Below are 24258 nucleotides of genomic sequence, written 5' to 3'. Positions count from 1 at the left end.
TTACTCGAGTAAATAAACAAACAAACTATGGCAGGGCAATGTGATACAAGCCTGGAATTCTAGCACTCAGACTAAGACAGGAGGTTAGAGAGTGGAATTACATAGCTATACCTACCCTGGATAGTGTAGTTTTGTCTCAATGAAACATACCAAACAAGAAAGGGCTACACGGTTGGAACTTTGGGCTAATTTTGTCATTATATTTTGAGAAGTCAAGTTTCCTATTGAAATGCAACTCATATATAATCCTCAGGTGTGTTTTAAATGATCTCTTCATTAGAGAACATTCCTAGATGCAAAACAGCTCATGATTCCCAATCAAAAATTTGAAAAAGTAAGCATTATTCTGTTGGATTCCAAAGAAATGATGAAAGATTACAAAAGCTTAAGCCTGGAGAAATGGCAAAGTTCATCTAATGTAGGACTTTGTATACCTGGCTAAATTAGAAATTAGATTTAAAATAAATATTTTGTTTATAATTTTATATTCTAACAGATACTACAAAATTGTTTTCAAGTTGAAGATGTAATTCAGAAATTCACAGACAATTCTGGCATTCTATTTGCCTAGAATATTCTTTCAAGTGAGGTATAATTAGAACTTAGTTAATAGCTAATTCCAACAGTTCATGTATGACATAATAATGTAAATAATCTAGACAGAGTTTCCAACAAATGGATGCTATTAATTTATAAATTTAGAAAAAGAGTAATTTTTTGAGACTTTGGTGTAACATGGTATGAAGGGAGTAACTGTGTGACATCTTTTTTCTTCTACCAACACATAACACTGGAAGAAATTTCCTTAATTATGTAACTCTGTATACAATGAGAAAAAAAGCTAGGTTTGAGGTTTGTTTTTATTTTGTTTTGCTATTTAGTTTGTCCTGGGGCTTGACTTCTGGGTCTGGGCACTGTCCCTGAGCTTATTTTTGCTCAAAGCTACTGCTCTACTACTTGAACTTCAGTGCCACTTGTGTCTGGCTTTTCCTTAGCAGTTTATTGGAGATAAGAATCTAAGGAACCTTCCTGTCAGGGTGGGCTTTGAACCTAATCTTCAGATCTTAATATTCAGATATTCAAATTTCTTGAATATCAATGATAGATAAAATAATAATCATATATAATAAAATAAATATAAAATAAAAATAAAAATAAAAATAAATAATCTTTGCAAGAGTTCTTATCTCAATAATATTACTATGGGAAAATGATGCAGCAAAGTTTAGTGTAGTGTTCTTTGCACAATTGGGAGGGCATCACAGCAGAAGTGTACTATTTTTTCACAATAATGTTAAGCTAGTCATGAGGTGAATTTAGAGAATTTTATGGTGCATCATACATGTTGGAAACTTTTGGGTTAGGATAAATTTACGGCATAAAAACTTGGGAATGATTGTCATAGAAACAATAGCTTACTCTGATGAACAAATGTTTACTCTTCTGGAATTAATTATTATAGATAGTTCATAGGTTTATCCTTACCAGAATGTGGGTCTTTTTCCTGTTGACTTTTAAATATGTAACGTCACATTGGAAACCGCATTTATTGCAGAATTAAATAAAATGCAAACAGATACTCTTATAAATGAATCTGGGATGGCATGTTCAGAATTTGAACATGAGTATTTAGTAGTCAAAGGAATTTTGAAGAACACATATATTCTGTCCTCTTAACAATTATTCAGTTTTAAGTTAGGAGTTTCCATAGAATTGAACTGTATTCTGTTTTACTATGAGACATTACTAAAATAATGTGTTTTTCAAAATAATGGCAAGTATATTGTGAAAATATTGATGATGTCTATATTATTATATTAATATAATATAAACTTTAGAACTATCATTCATGAATTGGGCCTGTTAGGCCCTGAGTTCAGATCCTAGCACTGCCAAAAATTTAATCTTGGAGTAAGAAGCCAAATGTGCCACCAGTTTTCCTTTCATGGGAGAGTCCTGGGTGTCAGGCATGATGGAGAACACACCTAGAAATCTAGATGCTCCCTCCATCGATTTTGTTTGTACACTCAAACAACTACTGATGCTTTTGCTGTTGCTATTGATCAATAGGTACTTTTGCTTTCTTTGTTCATGCATTTTTTATTATAAAATTGATATACAGAGGGTTTACAGTTACTTAAGTCAACTAAAGTGTACAGTTCATTTTATTTTCTAAGTTTCAAATTTTGAACTTACATATTTTCTTTTGATTCCCTAGGGTAATTCTTTTTTCAGAGTGTTGGATTAGTTAATTTAATTTTGCATGATTTTTATACATGTAAATTATTCAGACATATATTTTGCTTTTAAAATATTTATCATGTGAATATTTAAAAATTATTTTCTTATTTTTTTATGGTTGGTGAATTTAAATAAATTTATTTTCTTATACTTCTAAACATATTTTTCAGGTAATAAATACTTACTGTATTTTTAAGAAGCACATACTTTATTAAGAAAGGCTTCATTACCTGGTCACTTTTTTGTAAATATTTGTACTTGAATTTAAAAAAAGTTTGAGCTGGGCATGGTGATTTATGGCTTCCATTTTCTAGCTATGGTAGGAACTGCAAATAGGGTTTGTAATTCAGGAGAGCCTGAGAAACTGAGAGCTTATTATAAAAATATCTAGAGTGAAATGATTAGACATATAGCCATCCATAGCGAGACATAGAGCACCTGGTTATTATATTCTAAATCTTGAGTTACAACACCAGTAACATCAATCATTTGTCAAAATAAGGAAATATGTTTCAAAATGTTTATTATTTAAAACTTGTTTGCAAAGGTTCTCATGTCTTCTATTTCTTAATTTTCAATTTAATCTCTAAGAATCCAAGTATATTGTGACTATTTTATTTCTACTAAACTTTTACATAGTAAGAGCAATATTATGATTTCATATATTAACTTACTTTTATTATTTGTGATAATTTCCTCTGTTTAATATGATAATATCAATATTCCAAATGTGTGTATGTAGTGTGTGTGTGTGTGTGTGTGTGTGTGTGTGTGTGTGTGTGTGTGTGTGTGTGTTTATGTGGTTTTGGTGTGTGTGTGCTTTGTGTGTACTTTGTAGTATTTGGGAGATCACACCATTGTTTCACATATGCTAGGCCAATGTTTTAGCACTGAACTATCCTGTCTAGTTTTAATGTAAATAGTGTTTTATTACTTTTAAATTTTCATTCTTAGTATGTTTTTTGAAAATTATATATGATAAAATGTGATCCATATTCTATCCACTATAGCAATTTTTATTATTTTATTGTTATTTAGAATATTTCCACTGCCTCTCCACTTCCAAATCCATCATTTCCACCTGTGGTCCTTATCTCTAAGAATATCACTAACACAGTTGCCAGCCAGACCTATGGAAGCACTTTAGATTTCTTCTTACCCTTCTACTCCCTCCCATTAGATATGATGAATGATCAAGATTTTCTGAGTTTCTGTCACTAATATGATTTCGATGTACTCTTTTTTATGCCCCTGACACCAGCCTGTTTCATTTACTCATCACTGTCACCTAGTCCTAAAACAACCATTTCCAAAGTATGCTTTTTCCCTGTATTCTTTTCATATTGGTCCTCTCCATAACCAAATTACTCTCTTTCTAAGCACACAGAGTGAAGAGCTCAGACATATATTCTAGTATTATTTACTCACTACATTGACTGTTAGTCTTACATTTCTCATTTGTAAATGGATGTAATCTACCAGAAATAATGGAGAATATATTTGTTGACTTCTAGAGCAAGAAAAAAGAAAAGTGAAGAGTCCTTACATTTTCCACCTTACCTTACAAATAAGGAAAGAGTAAAATTCAGTTTGTGTTTGCTATTGATAAAGGTTTTACTTTGCTTCTTTTCTCTCTTCATTCTTTTTGCCTTGAGTGTTTACCTATTCTTTCTCTTATTTCTTTGGAAATTAATTATCATATTACTATTACAATCTCTTTACATTGTAACAGTCTATAAAATGCTTTATTTTCTATTTTATTTTTTCCCATCTTCTCTGTCTCTCAGTGCACAGTATTAGGTGGATTAAAAAGAAATGGTTCAGGAAACTTTGATTATTTTCCTCCTTCTCTTCTCTGAAGTCTCTCTGATTTTTGAAACACAATAACAATGACATACAGCTACTATGTGGTCCATCATTCTATTCTATCCCTTCTCATTCTCCTCTGTTGTACAGCTCAAGTCGTTATCACTCAGCTCTATTATGCTATAGTGTTCCTAAATTTTAACTCATTCCTAAATTAAATTTAGCTGTTTCAAGAATTATCTAAAGACAGTTTTTTTCTCTATATATATCTGGGGTCTTTGGTTTTCACAAGGTGCAAAATATGAGTGACTATCAAACATCTAGATATCTCTGTAGAAAATTGTTCCACCTACTCAATAAACTCATATGTAAATTCAAGCAATACAGGTCAGCCAGAAAAATTTTTTAAAATCGTATAGCTTGAGCCCTCATACTAGATTTGAATCTTATTACCATGTTTAGTAGTGAAGACAACATAGCTCTGCTATAAGAACAGACACATAGAAGAATGTAACAGATTTATCAAAAATAAATTTTTAGTTTTATGGTCAATAGATTTTGAAAAGGATGCCATTACTTTGTTGGTATAAAGTCACAAATAGTTTCATGCAGAAATAAAAATAAATTTTACCTCTTGCCTCTAAGGCTTATGTCCTTTTAAGGTAACTGCAGATATGTAAGTGGTATTATGTAAATTGTGTAATGAGCTTACAGCTGTATTGAAGAACATACTCAATAAGTCATTGGAAAACATTGGTTATTGAAAAGCATCTATATGAGAAAGTTTTTTAACTAATCACACTAAGTTGAAAACTACATCTTTGTCCATCAAAATGTGGAAATAAACGATTTCATTTATAAACAAACAATGTTACCAAGAAAAATGAGTATACAAGAAAGAGACTGCCAGATGCCTGTGGCTCACAACTGAAATCTTAGCTTCTCAGGAGGCTGAGATTCAAAGACAGCCTAGGCAAGGAAAGCCTGTTACTCTTATCTCGAATGAACCAACAAAAAAATGTGGCGCTGTGGCTCAAGTGGTAGAGTGTTAGTCTTGAGTTGAATTACACAGGGACAATGCCCAGGCTTGATACAAGTCAAACAACTGGAAAAAAGGAAGGGTTAATCAAAGTACTTTTCCTATTTTATAATTATGAGAACATTCTTTAGAAAATGAACCCTGATGTACACCAGAATTGGAGTCAGAGCTTAAGGATCAAGTGTAGCACATCCATATGCCCAGCCTCTCAGACTCTACCATTACAACCTGTGTGCTAAAGGGATCTGAAAGATCCAATGTTCAAAGGCTTAATATGCTCCCCAAGCCCTTTGTGATAAGCAGTTGACTTGTATTGTCAATGTCATTACAGTTCTGAACCTAGCATAGCACCAGTAGCTCACACCCATCACCCTAGCTCAGGAGGCTGAGGTCTCAGGATCACAGTGTGAAGGCAACCAGAGCAGAAAAGTCTACGACACACTGGCTTCTACTTCTAAAAGATCAGATGATCAAGAGCTTCCTGTGTTTCCCTTGGTGATGAGAAGTTACTTGCACTCTAAATGTTCTTAGAGTTCTCAAGCTATAGAAGAAGGAAAGAAAGATCATTGACCCACCCTGGGTTCAAATGAGGTTCTCAGGATCCAAGCCCTACCACTGTTGGCAGGAAGGAATCCAGTATAACACTGTATTTGAAGGCAGAAAACAGTTGCAAAAGCCAGGTTGGGTGAAGACACAAAGGCCTGCAGGATTAGGAGGCAAAATGTACACACTCAACAGGGAAGTGAGCTGCAAAACCACTTCATTCATTCCAGGCACAGTCAGCGATGGGGGGAAAACTGAGAAATTTGTTAGAGTTTCACCAAGGTCAGGCTTTTCTCAGCCTCTTCAAACAATGACTAATAACCTTCTTCCCTCAGGTGAAGGGAGCCTCAGGCTATCTTTAAGTTACCAATAGAGAGCCAGTTTAGTGAGAGAGAGAGGGGAAGAACAGAGTAGAAAAACCCTGCTCTCTTGTCTTAGAGAATGGGTTTTTGAGTTTCCATCTGTCAGATTTGAAGGCCCTTCTTTTACCTCTGCCAGTCCATTCTCCATCCTTCATTCTCCACAACATTAATGCAAATCCCCAGTCCAAGAAGAGTCAGGGCACTTTTTCTTCTGTCTCCCAGCAGCTGAGTTAGAACCTGTCTCTGCCCTCTTGAATCTGGGGTCTCTGGCTGCCTGAGAAGTGGGAAAGTGATATCTTCCTGCTCTGTGGTTGTGTGAGGGAAATGCTGGTAGCCTGGAAAACTGCAAAAGGCCTCATGACTGGGAATTGTACCAAGCTAGGAAATATGTATTCAATACAATGAGTTTATAACACAGAGACTGCTTTTATGACATTGCATGTTCCAGGGCTCCCCTCACTGATCCCAGAGTAGCCAGAGGGTTTCTCTGCATGCTAGGCCTGCTGGAAGAAGTCTCTCTCATTGTCTGGATAGGCAGGCAAAAGGCCTCACTCCTGTACAGCTCTGTAACAGATAACTCCATCTGGGCCAATTAGTGAGGAGGAGTGTGGGCGAGCTCTGAAGGTCAGGAGAAAAAGGCCTCTCTTACCCCAAGCTCTCTCTCTTCCCTGTGCAATGTTTTGACAGGAAGCCTTCATTTGTGCCACCTACCATGGCAAGCCATGTTCTGTGCTCTTATCCTGCCTTTATGAGACTATATTCCGGTGTTAAATGCTCAATATTATTCAGGAGTCCTTCTGGGAGACAACTAGGGCACTGAACCTAATCAAATGTTTCAATCACAGCGATAATGGGCCTATGAAAGCTCTCATAGGTTTCCAGAAGCTTGGGAAATCCAAGCACATGTTGGATATCACAAAGTTTCCTTTCATCTAGGGCTGGTGAAGCTCGTCAGGTTTTGAAACCTTTGACCTCTCCTATTTGGGCCCTGGGTGGCTAGGTTTTGTGGTTGAACACAGGGCCTGCGTGATGACCATGAGCTCAGAGCAGAAGTCTAATGCTTTCCCATTTTGTGTCAAACCTTCACTTCTGCTTTCTCTGTGTGTGTGTGTGTGCATGTGTGTGTGTGTGTGTGTGTGTGTGTGCGCGCGCGTGCGCACGCACGCATACACGAGTACTGGAGCTTGAACTGAGGACATGAGTACTGTACCTAGTTTCTCTTGTACAAGGATTGCCCTCTACTACTTGAACCACAAAGGCACTTCGGGCTTTTTCCTAGTGATGTGGTACTGAGAAATCAAGCCCAGGGTTTTGTATATGGAAAGCACTCTATCACTAAGGCATATTCTCAGCTCTCTACTTCAGGTTTGTTAGTTTCTTTCTTTTTTGTTGTTGTCGGTTGTAGGAGTTGAAGTCTAGGCCTGGCTGATGTCCCTGAGCAATTCAGCTCAAATCTTATGGTCTACCACTTGAGCCACACAACCACTTCTGGTTTCCTGGTGGTTCATTGGAGCTAAGTGTTTCAAGGACTTTCCTGCCCACGCTAGTTTTGAACCATGGTCTTCAGATCTCATCTTCCTGAGTAGCTAGGATCACCTGCATGAGCCACAAGCACCCAGCTTCCACTTCAGGTTTCTTAGTGGTGAATTGGAGATAATAGTCTCATGGGACATTTTGTCTGGGATATTTTGGAACCCAGATCCTCAGATCTCAGCTTCCTGAGAAGGCAGGATGGCAGACCTCGGCTATAGAACCCTAGGCCCTGGCACACTACTGCAAGGGGGTCCTTGGCTCCACATGGTGGAGTGCTAGCCATGAGCCCAAGAAGTAAGAGTCAGTGCTAGGCTCTGAGTTCAAGGTTCATGACAGAGAAAAAAAAACCAAACAATTGTCTTCAGTAGGCAACTCATGAGTCTTCAGTAATACATAATTTTGTCCCTGCCATGTGGACATATCTGAACCTCAATATTCTTGTCTGCATAATCATCTCAGTTCTGGAGCTCCTACAAGAATAAGATGAAAGAATGCAGCCTTTGAAGGACAAAACAAATATCACTCTTTACAGGACTCAGTACAAGGCATCCTGTGAGTCTTAGCACCCAGCACCCAATGCAGAACTCAGCACACTGCACCCTGTGAAGGACTCAGCACATAGCATTCTGTACAGGACTCAGCACACAGCACCCCGTGAAGTACTCAGCACCTTAGGAAGGACTCATCACATAGTTATATCCCACAAGCTGTCATTAGTATTATGGTGCTTTCATCAGTATCACCATTCTTTCAGAAACACATCACAAACTGCACAAAGTTAACATCTAATGATTCAGAGGAATGTTTTTTGGAGGGGAGTAGTCAGCCACAGGGATTGCACTAAAATGTTGGGGGTACTGTCTTAAGATCTTTTGCTCGAGGCTAGAGCTCTACCACTTTGACCCACATCACAGACTTTCACATATATTCTGCTAGGACTGGGTTTTAAAACCATCAGTGTCAGATCTCAGCCCCTGAGTATCTTGGATGACAGGGGTGAGCAAGCCAGCAGCATCTGGTTCCGTGGAGCTGGGTTGCAGTGATATACCTCTGGCTAAGTCAGGTTAGATGGCAGCTGTCAGCACCAGACTCCCGGCTTGCTCTGTGATGAGGTATTTGAAGTCTTATCCATACAGAGTTGCTGTCACAAGATTCAATATTTTTTGGTACCTATCCTGGGTCTTGAGTAAGGGTCTAGACACAGTCCCTAAGGTTTTATGCTCAAAGCTAGTGCCCGACTTCTTGAGCGACAGCACGACTTCCTGATTTTTATGTGCATGTGGTAGTGAGGAATCGAATCCAGGGCCCCATTAATGACAAGTGTATAAACACATAAAGGTGTAGATTGGCATATATATATATATATATAACAAGAGAAACATGTCTGTATATTATGAAATTACATATATTACTACCAATTATTGACAATCAAATTATTCCTTCCATTTTTAAGTATCATGGTTGAATACATAATAAAGTATTAATTGAACATTAGTCAATGTAGTGTAATTGTTGTGTATAATTTTACATTATACTCATACACTAAGTACTAATTTAATTTTTACTTTTCTAACATTTGTATGGATGCATATTGCAATGCATTTCTTAGAATCTCCCACCAATCCTTAGTGGCAGTTCCGGGACTCAACCTCCAGGCCTAATTTGAAGTTTCAGCTATGGCTTCCCTAATAGCCAGCCAAACATCAGCATGAAAGGTCATGTGCACTTTTCGGCCTTGTTATTTAGACCCAGGATGGTAACAATGCAAGGGGAAAAAATGTAAAACCACCTTCCTGAAGTTCTCCGTTTTAACCTTCTCCTTTTTATTTTTATTTTTGCCAACCCCGAGATTTGAACTTGGGTCTTAATAATACAGGGCCAGCTGTGGTAGAGATGCCAAGACCTGAGTTCAAGCCCCATGCTTGGCCAAAAAAATAAATTAAAAATAAATTAAAAGCCCTGGCTTGGAATTTGCAACATTTTTCTGGCAGGCCTGGTATTTGAAATCAGGGTCTGGGTAACTCTGTGGCACTGTGAGTGAAGAGGAAGCTCACTGTCCTTGAAGACAAGAAATTCAGACCAGTTCCCAGGGCCTGAATTGAAGTGCCAGCACTGGAAAAGTGAGTATAGCGTTTATTATCCTTATTTATTCAGTATTATTACACATACAACATTTCATTTATTACATCCTATCACACAGGATATATTTGCATATGGACTATACATCATACTGAGACCCAGGGCTTTTTTTCAGGAAAAAAAAATGTTTCAAAAGTGGCTTCTTACTCCATGAATGAGACTGAGATGAGAGGTCATGGGTCAAACTCAGCTCAGGGGAGGAAAGTTAGTGAGACTCTTCATGCCAATGAACTACCCAAAACCAGAAATGGAGCTGTGGGTCAAGTGTTAGAGTGCCAGCCTTGAGGGAAAAAGTTAAGAGATCAGAGACCAGACCCTGAGTTCAAGCCCTGGTACTGGCACAGAAAAAATAAGGAAAACCTTTCAGGAGTACCCAGTCCAATGTGGAGAAAGGCCATTATCAGCTGGGCGCCAGTGGTTCATACCTGGCAGCCTAACTACTCAAGGCTAAGACCTGAAAATCAATCAGGATTCAAAGCTGGCCTGGGCAGACTCTTATCTCCAATGAATCTCCAAAAAGCTGGGAAGCAGTGCTTCTGTAGTTCAAGTGGTAGAACACCAACCTTGAGCAAACAAGCTAAAGGATAGCGTCTAGGCTTTGAGTTCAAGTCCCGGTAAACACATAAACACATACACACACTCACATACTCTAACATCCTTAGTATGTGCCAGTGGCTCATACCAGCAATCCTAGCTACTCGAGGCTGAGATCTTACGATGGCAGCTTGAAGCCAGCCCAGGCAGGCAAGTCCATGAAACACTTATTTCCACTAAACTACTAAAAAAGATGGAAGTTGAGCTGTGGTTCAAGTGGTAGAATGCTAGCTTGGAGCAAAGGAAGCTCAGGGACAGTGCCTAGGCCCTGACCTCCAGCTCTAATATTTTTTTTTAGACACCCTTTGCCAGCCCCACAGCTGATAAATCCAGATTTGGTCATACTAAATCTCACTTCCACTCCTGCCATTTCCACAGCACTGCCACAAGTGGCCGGTGTGTGGCCAACACTGGGTGAACATACTCAATGGGGACAGAGCCAGGTCAAGCTAATGCCCCAGAACTTTGAGGTATTGGCCATACCAGTCTCTCATCCCCCAGTTCCCAGGCCCTGGAATCTAAAGTCTGTGCCTCTGTATTCTGGGCATCTGGAATTGTCTAGAAGGACCAGAGAGTCCCAGCCAGGGCTGGAAGACAGACTTTCCTGTGATAAAGTTTGTTTACATTTCCTAGACACTGACCAATACTTCCAAGCCATCTTGGCCTCACCTTCCATGTAGTCCTGGATCCCCTTGCTTGGGTGGTCTTCAGTCAGCTGTCACGCTCGAGTTGACCAGAACCACCAGCAACCCCCTATTCCCTACTCCACTGCCAGCCTGTTTAGAGGGATGTGCAGAGGACCAGCTGAGGAAAAGGACAGGACATCCTGTGACTGAAGCCCTCCTTCTGAGGCAGAGGAAACCAGCTAGCACTGTTGTCCCAGAATCCCCTGGGGCCGGCCAAATATTTGGACAGCCAGACTTGTGCCCCAGAGCAAAGCTGGAACACAGGCCCCTGGCCATTTCGCACTCATTGTAGACCCTGATAGGGGGCTAGAGTCAAGGTCGACGTGGAGGAGGGGCACCATCTCAGGTCAGGAAGAGGCAGACAGGCACCCAGGAAGGGGACAGAGGAAGACAAGGGAAAATTACTCACACACACACACACACACACACACACACACACACACATACACACACACACACACATATGGACATTCCAAGGCCTCAGCAGTTCCTGAGAACAGAACCATGAACTCTGTCCATTAGGATCACATCCGACCCATGAGAAGATGGCACTATCATACACATACCAACTGTAGACACAACATTTAGCCTCTCACATACCTGTAATGTCTCATAACCCAGCATGTAATTTCCTACCGTATACATTGGTATGTGGAAAACTCAGCTACCTCTTTGTTTATTGTTGATCATGGGGTTTGAACTCTGGGCCAGGGTGCTCTCACTCAGCTCTTCAGCTGAAGATGTGCACTCTACCACTTGAGCCACAGCACCACTTCCTGTTTTCTGATGGTTCATTGGCTATCAATTATCACAGACATTCCTGCGAAAGCTGGCTTTGAACCGTGGTCTTTACAACTCTACTTTATGAGTATCTAGGACGACAGTTGTCAGCCACCAGCAGCACCAGGCTTCAACCACCTTCATATACCCAGAGGAAACTCAATTCGTCAGGCCACATACTTCTTGCAACACTTGACTTCAGTCTTTGACATCCAGCATCCAAATCTATCCTTCAATGGAGAGAATACAGACACATCAATCCCACCCCTGAACCATTAGCCCACTCTGCCTGCCACGGGTCTCCTCTTCTTGAGTTCTTCATAAGGCACCGCCCATTCTAATGTGGTTTCAAACTAGGACAAACTTGGGGAGTTCTTAGAAATGTCTGTACAATGAGGCCAGCACCTAGTCTCTCAAGCACAGCACCCCTACACACACCTCCACATCTTTATAGGCAAAGATGTTTTACTTTCTCTCTTTTCTTTCAGTTGTGAGGCTTGAACTCTGGGCCTGGGTGCTGTCCCTGTGCTCTTCATCTCAATGCTAGCACCCTACTACTTGAGCCACAGCACCACCTCCGGTTTTCTATTGGTTTGTTGGAGATAAGAGTCTCAGGGTCTTTCCTGTCCAGGCTGGCTTTGAACTTTAATCCTCAGATCTCAGCTCTTGAGTACCTAGGAATAACAGCCATGAGTATCCAAAGATATTTTTCCAAGGTTTTGAATCCTATCCCCTTGGAAAACCAAGATCTGAGGACTGCACAGATGGATACTGCCCTTGGCAACAAAGTTCATGAGAACTCTTTATTTCCAATTAAACACCCAAAAAAAAAATCTGGAAGTGGAGCTGTGGCTCAAATGGTAGAATGATATCTTATAGCATAAAATACAAGACCACACCCTAGTTTCAAGCTTTGTCTAGCATAGACCCACCCAAGAAAAGGAAGCAGGTTGGCACACGGAAGCTCAAAGCTCACACATAATACTCAAGTCTCCAAGAACAGACCCCATCCTGATCTGATTCACTAGATTCTATGTCCTACATCATGTCAGTCTTAGATGGGACTGACAATGAACCAAGTTAGGACGTTCAAGTACAGTCTCATACTGAGGATCCTCTGACATTATCAAAGACTCAGGATCTCTCACAGTCCTGCCTAACCACTGGGCAGTGAGGTGAGGTCTAGTTATCCAACCACATGATATGGGAACCAAAGGGTTTCTTGGTCAAGGGACGGAGACTGGGGGGGGGGGGAGGCTCTAGGTCCCTCTCTCTTGGGAAGATAAAAAGGGCTGATCTATCCCAGGAATGTTCCTGTGTTGTGAGTATTATTAAAGAAGCAACCCTGCTCAGAGCCCAGTGCTCTGGAACCAGTCCTGGAACCTTCATTGTCTATGACCCCCCCAGACCCTGGCACACACTATAATAGTTTGTTAGATAAATAAATGAGCATCTGTCTATGACAATACTACAGAAAAGTCCCATCTGATTCAGGTAAGTATCCTCTGTGGGGGAGGGGAGACGAAGCCTCATATAGCTCTCCCACAGTTCTCCCTCCTCCCTCTTCATGCCCTCCTGGTGACCTCGCACTTAACTGTTTTGACTCTGAGGATATGAGCCACAATATACTCGCTGGATTCTGGGCCTTCTGGGATGCCTATCTTCTCAAAGATCTCTGCCTAGCGGCTGATCAGTTCTGTGGTAGTCAATTCCCCACTCAGGTGTGAACGAGGTTGTCATGAGCTGAACGTCTAGCTCAAGGGGCCTCCTCTCCTCCCCCTGGGACCAGCCAGGATGGTCTACCACATCCGGCCCCCAAGTTTCATGCTGCAGATAAAAGATCCTTGAGGCAGCCTGGGGCCTCTGAATCTCCCAGCGTTCAGTGTAGGTGCTGGGTTTTGTCTCTATTCACCGCTGGCAGGCTGGGGATGGTGAGGTCACAATCTCTGCTCCCCACAATGCCCTCCACTGTGGTGGTCACCCTAAAGAGAGCAGGAAGAGATTCAGCAGCTGATGGAGAAAGGAAGTCAAGGCACAACGTTCAAAGCAGGACACAATATGGCTTGTGAACTCTGCCTGTGCAGCTTTGAATGTCATTGTTTGGTGGCAGAAATGGTCCATCTAATTTGACCCATAATCCCAGGCGTTAGTGGAAATTGCCAGCTTAAACAAGAACAACAACAAAAACCCTGGAAAATGTGGCATTTAATTTATCCCAATCAAACTTAAAAGTTTCCAAAGTCAATGGTCCCCTTTCCCTTCCTACAGCCTACAGCAGGTTACAGAAACTGGCATTCAGTGAGCCCTAGCTAACTTACATGTCCTGATACTGAGTGGGCTCCAGCAGGGGGAATGGACTTGCCTACCACTATCCAGCTGGAAATGGCTCAAGCAGGACACAGATTAGAGTCTGCAGGACTCCAGGGAGGATTGACCACTGGTGCACTGCCGTGGGAGGGAATACACGCCACCAATAGGGGCATGGAGCCCTGTGCCCAGATGCCCACAGAGATCATGAATGCCCTAGGTAAGGTTTCCCTCTCATCCTCCATCATGGTGAACCATCTGCCATGTCACACTGTACGCAACCCCCAAAACCTCATAGCTTCAAAGACCCTGCCCTGCCTTCTCTCCCATCTCATTACCTAATTATGTTTGGCAGACACATTCTCAACCCTTGAGTTAGCTCCAACTATACACATGAGAGCAGAGTGTCTGGCTGGAAGATTGTGGCTGTGGTCACACTTGCCTCACCAAACTTCTGGCTGGGGATAGAAAGACAGGTGTCCACTCTAGTCCAGGGTTCACACAGGTCTCCTAGGAGAGGCACATGCAGGCCCAGCATCTACTGTGGGCTATAGGAAAGGGGGAAGAGAGAGGTGGAAAGGGGAGGAAAGGAATATCTACTGAAATTTTCCATAAAGGAGCCATGAAACTGTGAAGGAGAAAACAAAGATTGTGGCTGGGCTCATACTTGGTATTGATGAAAGAAAGAAAAAAACAAATACACACAGAGAGAGAAATAAAATGCTTTTGCTGTTTTTAGACATGATGATGTAAATATATTTTCATTGATCTCATCTCCCTGCTCTCCTAACACACACACACACACACACACACACACACACACACACACACACACAAATCCAGAACAGTGACAGAAGACTCTTCCATACAGCTCCTGCAATTTGCCAAATGATCACTCACCTGAGTACAGTCAAGCTGTACAAGGAGAAAGATGATCTCTCTCTCTCTCTCTCTCTCTCTCTCTTTCATGGTCTCTCTCTCTCTCTTTTAGTCTCTCTCTCTTTCATGGTCTCTCTCAGTCTCTCTCTCTCTTTCTCTCTCTCTCCCTCTCTCACACACACACACACTCACACAGACTCAGAGTAGTGCCTATCCTAAGTTTGTTGTTTCCTCATGGAGGACAATGTACAAGCTGGAGCATGCAGGTTCCGATTCCCCATTCCCTTGTCAGAACCAAGGGCTCCCACCCAAGGGGAGCACCACTCTAATGACACAGCACCACCTCACCTCTCACCTTCTCCAGGGACAGACCCTTCCCCTTGGGAACAACCGGCCTTAACTCCTCTTTCACCAAAACCCTAGGCCAGGATGTGTGGTGAAGGAATCCTCAGAGAAGTGGTCCTCAGAGGCAGGATTGAAAACAAGCAGGGGGTCATGGGGTCCCCAGGGGGTGTCTGACCTGGAGTGGGGCGGTGTTGAGGAAATCGATGGGGTCTTAAAGGCTACATACATGGAAGTACTCCCTACTTCCAGCTTAGGTACTTCTGGGCGACTGTGTGGATTATTGGGGAGGACAAGGAGACCAGATGGACTGGGAGCACCAACAGATGCTGGCAGAGCTGGGAAATGTGATAACCCTATGATTACTGTTGACAGCTGGGGTGGGAGGGGTCATGCTGCGTATATGTGTGATGGAGGAGTGTGTTCCTCCCAGATATTCACCTTCTATCTGACCCCCAGTGACCTCACCTCCCTAGTGGGCTTTTCTGGGTCCCTCCTCACGTGAAAGGGAGACTGAGAACAGAGGTCAAGGACTCACACAGCAAGGGGGTCCTATCTTCTGCATTCAACACCCCCACCCCAGAAAAAAGGAAAAGACCCAAGAAGGCAGGTGTGGAGCTGCTGCAACCCACCTCTGACTAAAACCACCAGGCTCCCACCAGGGAGAGGAAGGGTGCAGATGTGGGGCTGTGGGTCTCCCACTGCTCCAGGCCAGGGGCTCGGTGGTGCTCCTTTCTCACCCAAACCTGCATCTCCCCATTTCCTGGCACACTGACCACTAGGAATGGGGGTGGAATCCCTGGGTCCACCAACCCCCACCCTTGGGGCACATTTTTGGCAGAGCCAGGGCTGGCCTTCCTGGCACTGAGGAGGCATGGTGGGGATGCAAGCGGGGAGGCTGGAGTAGTGGGTCTGGTTCCACAGTGAGGAGGGGGGTGTTCGGGTAGGACACAAGGTTTGAGCTCGTGGGGCGGCCACCCACATGTGCTGCTGGGAGAAGCTGTAGGCTGTGGTACTGGGTGCAGTGGACAACAATGGCAGCATCATGGTGGATGCTCGGGCCCAGAGCAAAGGAATGGGGCCCGGGACTTGGTCAGGGTTGCAAGCCAGCCTGGGGCACACCACTGTAGATGACTCCAAGAGGCACCATGGGTCTGAGCCAGCAGTGACATATTTGAAATGCGATGCTGTAGGGAGGGCAGGAGAGGGGACTGGGGCAGTAGCAGGCAGGTTGTGGGGCTGAGTGCCCCCCAGCCCCAGCTGAGCTCCCAACACAGGGACCTCAGGCTCAGGGTCTATGTGGCTTCTGAGACTCCCTGGGGCTGTGCAAGGGATGTGCCTGCTGTGCTGGCTTTGTGTGCTCTGTGCTCTTTGCCCAGACCCATGTTCCTACAGCAGCAGAGGCCAGCCATTGACGCCGCCTGGCCTGGTGCATGTGTCTGCCCTTCTCTCTCTCTGCCCCCAATTCTCTGCCATGTTGCCCCGCCCCCACTGCACAAGTGTTCCAGCCTGCCCCTGGCTACAGCAGATATGTGCCCCCTCTGCCATGCCCTGTCCTCCCCTCGGTCACGCCCCCTACTCCCTCGGCCAAGCCCTCTATCCCTGGCCTTGTGCTGCCCTGTCTCTGCCCTAAGGTTACCAGGCCATGGAAAAAGCAGCCTCATCTCAGCTCAGGGCTTACCCCCAACCCCAGCAGCTGCCTGGGGGGGATCAAATTTACCCTCAGCCCAACCGCTGGGAGAGACTCTTCTCCATCCACCCCACACACCAAGCAAGAGCATGGTGACCCTCTGTGTTTGTGTTTGTGTGTGTGTGTGTGTGTGTGTGTCTGATTGTCAGGGATAACTCCCTCTCAAGGACTCAGATCATAGCACCCTTTGGGATGTCAGCACACAGCACAATTTAAAAAAAAATAGCACAAAGAACCCTATGTAATGGACTCAGCACGATGCACCTTTTGAAAGACTCAGCACATAGCAACCTCTAGGATCCTCATGGTAATCTAATGACCAGTAAAATTAGACATGCCATTTTGACATGAATAAACTTAAATATTATACTATTATGACATCATATGTCATAGTGACATTGTACACATATTGTGAATGCCTATTCTGTGATTTCATTCTATTTCAAGCAAGCAATATTGGTGGGTATCAGAAATCCATTGTGACCTCAAAACCATTGTAAGAAAAATCCCTTTCTGATATCACAGTGCCATTGTGATAACATTAACCTGTTGTGACATCACAAACCTCTCCTGTCCATTGTGACCTCATCACCAATGTGACATCACAAAGCCATTGTGATATCACATTGCTGTTTTGACTTTACAATCTCCTTGAGATCTCCCAAACCCATTATGACATCTTTAGCACCTTTGAAAAACCACATGGCCTTTATGACACCACAGTCCCTTTGTGTATCCATATCCTCATTGTGAAATGTCAATTGAGATTAGATATGCCATTACAATATCACAAAGCATTTACAATATAATCATCGGTTTGACATCACATTGTCATTATAACAACATCATCTCATTGTGACATCACAATTCTGTAATGACATCATACCACTATAACATCACATTTTCATTGTGACATCATATATACATTATCAGTGCCTATTATGTGATCTCATTATATTTCAAATGTGGCATGTGGGTTCATATCAAAACCAAATTTTGACTTCATAACCATTGTGACATCACAATCCCTTTGTGACATAACATTGCCATTGTGATATCTCTAAACAACTGTGACAAATCAAACATGTCCTGTCCTCATAAGTTTTGTGACATGTTGCCACTGTGTTATGTTAGGCCCATGAGAGCTCACTATTTTTGACATCATATTGTTTCAGATATGACATGAAATATTAGAAATATACTGTGACATCATGAGTATTGTGGCATCACACTGCTAGATGTAATGACCATTGTGTCACATTGTCACATCACAAATGTGTTCTGACTTCATCACTTTTGTGCCAACAAATGCCTCTGGAATCCTCACAATCCCATTCTAAACTTATATACTCACTGTGAGTTAGGGACAATTGAGGTCTGGAATGATATTGTCACATCACAAACTACTGCGACATCACAAAACTATTTTGAAATCATCACTATTATGGCATCACCAACTAATTGTGACATAACAACATTCTTACAACATCATAATTTGACATCATATTGCAATTGTTTTTACAAACCTATTATGACCTCATCACATCTTAGAACATTCATGGCCTTTGGGACATCAAGTTCCTTCTTTGAACTTGTATCATTGTGAACTTGTAGCAATTGAAATTTGAATTAAGATGTGATATTACAAACTAGTTTGGCATCACTTACCCATTTTTATATCATTAACACTTTTGACAACAGAAACCTCACTGTAAACTAATGGCAATTAAGATCTGACATGCCATTGTGACATCACAAACCCTTTGTGACATCATCACCAGTGTGACATCAGATTGTAGTTATGACAAGCTATAGTGACATCATAGCATTATGACATCGCATTGCCATTTTGCTGTCATAGACACATTGTGAATGTATATCCTGTGATTTCATTCTATTTCAAATATAGCATATCAGTTGATATCAGAAACACATTGTGATCATAACCATTGTAACATTATGAACCCTGTGTGATGTCTTAACCAGTGTGAAATCACACTGTTGTTATGATATCTTTAGCTAATGGTGACATCACAAAATGACAATGATGTTATAGCATTTTCCCTATGTCACTGTGACATCATAGTCATATTATGAATGCCTAATCTGTGATTTCATAGTATTTGAAATGTGGCATGTGGGTTGATCTCAATTGTCATTAACTCACCATAAGTATATGATTTTGGGAAGGGATTCTGATGTCACCAAAGTATATATAGTCAAAGAGTTAAAGAACTAACAGGACTGAGATGTCACAAAGTGACACCATGGTTATGATGTCCAGTGGTGTGATATCATGATGTTACACTGGATTTTAGATATCTGATATCATATCTGAAATATGAGATCAAACAGAGATTTTCAACTCACAAAGGGCCTAAAATATCACAATGGCATATCACAAAAGTTATGAGGACAGGAGAGGTATTTGATGTCACAGTAGGTTAGTGATATAACAAAGGCAATGTGATGTGACAAAGAGATTTTGATGTGACAAAGGTTATGAGTTCACAATGGTTTCCTGATATCAACCCACATGGCACATTTGTAATAGAAATAAATCAAAGAACAGGCATTCACAATGGGTCTATGACATCAAAGTGACAATGTGTTGTCAAGGCAGCAATGTTTGATAGGATATGTACTCATTACCTTATTCATGTAACTGTAATCCCTCTGTACACTATACTTACAATAAAAAATGCACAGAAGAAAAAATTGGTATGGTGTCATTGGGGTTTGGTGTTGTCACACTGAGATGATAGTGTCATGATGATGTGATTTCACAGTCATAATTATTGCACAAAGTACTTGTGATGATACAGTGCTATGTGTGATCATAATTTTCATTAGTTCACTATGAGGATATGGTTACACAAAGGGTCTGTAATGCCATAGAGGTCGTGTGTTTTGTAAAGGTGCTAAGAGTTCACAATTGCTTTATGATGTCACAATGTGATTGTGAAGGCACAACAACAACGGGATGTCACAATGGGTTTGTGATGTCACAGTGGTGATGAGGTCACAATGAGTTTGTGATGTCACGAGTTTTCAATATTACAATGACAGGTCCAATTTCAATTTCTACTAATTCACAATGAGGATACAATTTCAAAGAAAGAATCTTAAGCTCCAAACAATATGTTTTTAGTCATAACTTGTGTGATATGCTGACAGTAGGATATTTTAGGCCTTTAGCAAGCTTATATTCTGTTTTCAAACTCATAATAATTCAGGTATGACATATCATATCAGAAATTGACTCTGACATTATGAACATTGTGACATCACATTGATAGACAGCAAGACCATGGTGTCACATTGTGAACTCATAAATCTGTTAGGACTTCATCACATTTGTGCCAACACATGACTTTGGAGACAACACAGTCCCTTTGCGAACTCATATCTTCATTGTGAATTAATGACTTTTGAGAACTGGCATACCATTGTGACATTTCCAACCAATTGTGACATCACAAACCTATTGTAGTAGAAACACATTGTGATCTAATAGCCATTGTGGTAACACAATCCCTTTGCGACCCCACATTTCCATAGTGATATCATTAACCTACTGTGAAATTCCAATCCTTTCATACTCAATCCAGGTATGAAATGTGATACCCGAATCCAGTGTGACATCTAGATCATGGTGACATCACACTGATAGATGTTATGAGCATTTTGTCACTTTCTGACAACACACACCTGTTAAGAGTACATCACTTTTGAGACAACACATGCCTTTAGAGACATCACAGTCCCTTTGTGAGCTAATATACTCATTGTGAGTTGACAATTGAGATCACATGTGTCATTTTGATATCACCAGCCCATTGTGACATCACACACCTCTTGTAAACTCATCATCAGTGTGGCATCACCAATTGTGATATCAAAACATTATCAAGTCATCATATTGAAACATCACATTGCCATCGTGATATCACTGTGCCATTGTGTTTTCAAAAACCTGCTATGTCTTCATAGAGTTTTAGAAAATTCCTGGCCTTTTATACTTCAGTCTTCTTCTGTGAACTCATCTCCTCATTGTGAAATAGTAGCAACTGAAATTGGACATGTGATTATGAGATGTGACTTCACAAAACTATTTGATTTCACCACCAATGTGACATCACAAACCTATTGTGAGCTTTCATAGCCATTTGACATCACTATCACATTGTGACATCCCAAACCTATTAGGATCTCTTAGCACCTTTGAAAAAACATATGGCCTTTGTGACATCACAGTCCTTTTGTGTAACTATACCTTCATTATGAATTGACAATTGATATCAGACATGCCATTGTAACATCAAGAAACCTTTATGACATCACCAGTGTGACAACATTCTCATTAGGCCAACATCAACTACTTTTGACATCACAAAACTACAACAAGATAGCATTATGAGATCACATTGTCATTGTGATGTTATAGACAGATTGTGAATGCCTGTTTCTAATTTTTTTTTTGGTTGTGGGGCTTGAACTCTGGGTTTGGGTGCTGTCCCTGCTTTTCAGCTCTAGGCGAGCACTCTATTGCTTGAACCACAGCACCACTTCTGGTTTTCTACGAGTTATTATTGGAGATAAGAGTCTTATGGACTTTCCTGTCTGAGGTGGGTTTGAACTGTGATCCTCAGATCTCAGCCTCCTGAATAGCTAGGATTACAGGTGTGAGCCACCGGTGCCCAGCTTTTTCATTCTAATTCAAATTTGACATGTGTGTTATAAAAGAAACATAATGTGACCTCATAACCATTGTAACATCATAAATCAGCAGTGACATCAAATTGTCATTATGACACCATCAGCTCATTGTGACATCACCAAACAACAATGGCATCACAGCATTATAAATCACAGTGTCATTGTTACTTCATAGACATAACAGCATGAAGGCCTATCTGTGAATTCATTCTATTTCAGAAATCCACTTTGACCATATAATAATTGTGATATCACAATCCTTTGTGACATTACATTACCATTGTGATATCATTAACCTGCTGTGCCATCACAAACCAATCCTGTCCTTATAAGTTTTGTAACATGCTGCCATTGTCACATATTAGGCCCTTTTTGAGCTCATAATCTGTTTTCAATATCATATTTCTGGTATGACACGTTATGTCAGAAATCCCCTGTGACATCATACTGCCCGATGTCATGACCATTGTGTCACATTGTGACATCACAAACCTGTTAGAATGGCATCATGTTTGTGATAACACATGCCTTTGGAGACAGTACAGTCCCTTTTTGAACTCATATATTCATTGCCAATTAATGAAAATTTTGAGATCTGCCATGCCACTCTGACATCATGAACCCATTGTGACATCGCAAACTTATTGTGACTGAAGTGATCCCCGCGACTCGGGATCCCCCGAAGAGACCACCAGAGACTGCGACCAATGCAATCAGCAAAGAGTCATTTATTGGCAAGCCCAGGCTTGGTTCTCCGTGCACTCGGTAACCGGTGATGTTAAGAGGCGCCGAGGCTTGGGTTACAAAATTTTTATATACTTCTTGAGGTAGGGCAGAGACTTAACACACATAATAACATTTTGTAACAAATCATCACACATGGCGGAAAAATCATAACATTACTTTAGCATATGATTGGCGTATTACAGAGCAGGAAACTATAAGGGACAGGGGATTGGGTGGTTTAAGAGCCGATGTGCTTTAAACTGATTGTTGGGATATACTAGGTAAACTCCAGTGTTACTTGTTAACCTGCAGGTTTTCGTGACTAAGATAGTGATCTCCAGAGCCCAGAAGGGGCTTTCTGGCATTTCAGATATGCTGATAAGGCACCCTCTGTGCTGATAAGTCACCAGCTGTGATGATAAGACACCAACTGTGCTGATAAGGCACTACCTGTGGTTTTAAGGCACCAACTGTTCTGATAAGGCATCTGTGCTGTTAGGCACCATCTGTGCTGATATCCTGTGTTTGTGTAACAGACCAGAACCATCTGTGGTTCAGAGAATTGCTCCATCAAGCCCTTTTTAGCTGCAGTGAGTCGAGATTCAAGCAACACGAAATTACTTATTTAGCAAAAAGCAAATTACAGAAGCAAAACAAGCAGTTAGTAACTATAATATTAACCTGATCCATATTGTCCAGTCTTTCATGACCTCATCATGCGAATGGCATCAACAACTAATTGTGGCATTATTTTGACATGATATTGTGTATTGCCATTGTGATATCACTATTCCATTGTGTTTTTACAAACCTATTATGGCCACATCACATCTTAGAAAATTCATGGTCTTTGAGACTTCAAGCTCTTTCTGTGAACTCGTGTACTTATGACCTCTAAGGCAAGGAGAAAAACGATCGAGTCACATTTAATAAAATGAACTAGTTTACACTAGAAAGGGGACTGGGATTACCTTATCCTGGACTGGATACCCAGGTCCAAGAGCAGCCTTGACCACCAAACCTCAGACCTCCAATGGGCAGCCAGACCCTTTCTTAATTGGTCTGCAAACCAACAGCCAAAAAAACTATCATCTCCAAAGTGCCAAACCTCAATGAGCAAGGCTTTTTACTTTTCCGTTCTTCCCTCCTTCGCTGCAGACCTGTCCTTTCTTTCTAGTCTTTCCCTTTTTCCCTTCCACCATTTCCTTCTTCTCTTCAGGTCTTTCCACTCTCCACAGGCCTGCCCTACTCTGCCCCAGTGACCACTTTCCAACTTTCTGCTCTCCCTCAACTTCCTCTCTTCTCGGGTTTTTCCCTTCCTGCTATCTCACCACTTACTTCCATCCTGGTAGCTCCCATTTTTATCTCCCCTTCCAGTGCTCTGAAAATGCAAACTATATATAGGTTTTATCCCTCCTCACTCCAACGGGTCTTCTGTCTAACCATCACTTCCCAAGCCCAATGCTCAATCACTTCTTGATAGCTCACTATGTGAAGCTTGACACCTCCACATTTGGTGGCATTCCCCACACTCTCTGGTGGGCCAGGCCAAGAATTTACTATGGTTATCGGCTCCCACAGATAATTCTGGCTCCACTGGTTATTACATTATCCTCATTGTGAATTAGAAGCAATTGAAATTGTATATGTCATTGTTATATTACAAACTTGATGAGACATCAATAACCCATTGTGACCTCATCACTGCGGTGATATCACAAACTCATTGTGATATTACATTGCAATTGTGCCACTATGATCACATTGTGACATCCCAATCCTATTATGACCTCAGAAGTTTTGAAAGAAAGCATGGCTTTTGTGACATCACCGGCCCTTTGTGTACCCATATCCTCATATTGAGCTAATGAC

The sequence above is a fragment of the Dipodomys spectabilis genome, unplaced genomic scaffold, assembly GCF_019054845.1.
Source record: "Dipodomys spectabilis isolate Male_0828 unplaced genomic scaffold, ASM1905484v1 ptg000029l, whole genome shotgun sequence".
Lineage (NCBI taxonomy): Eukaryota > Metazoa > Chordata > Mammalia > Rodentia > Heteromyidae > Dipodomys > Dipodomys spectabilis.
This window is presented reverse-complemented; position numbering follows the sequence as displayed.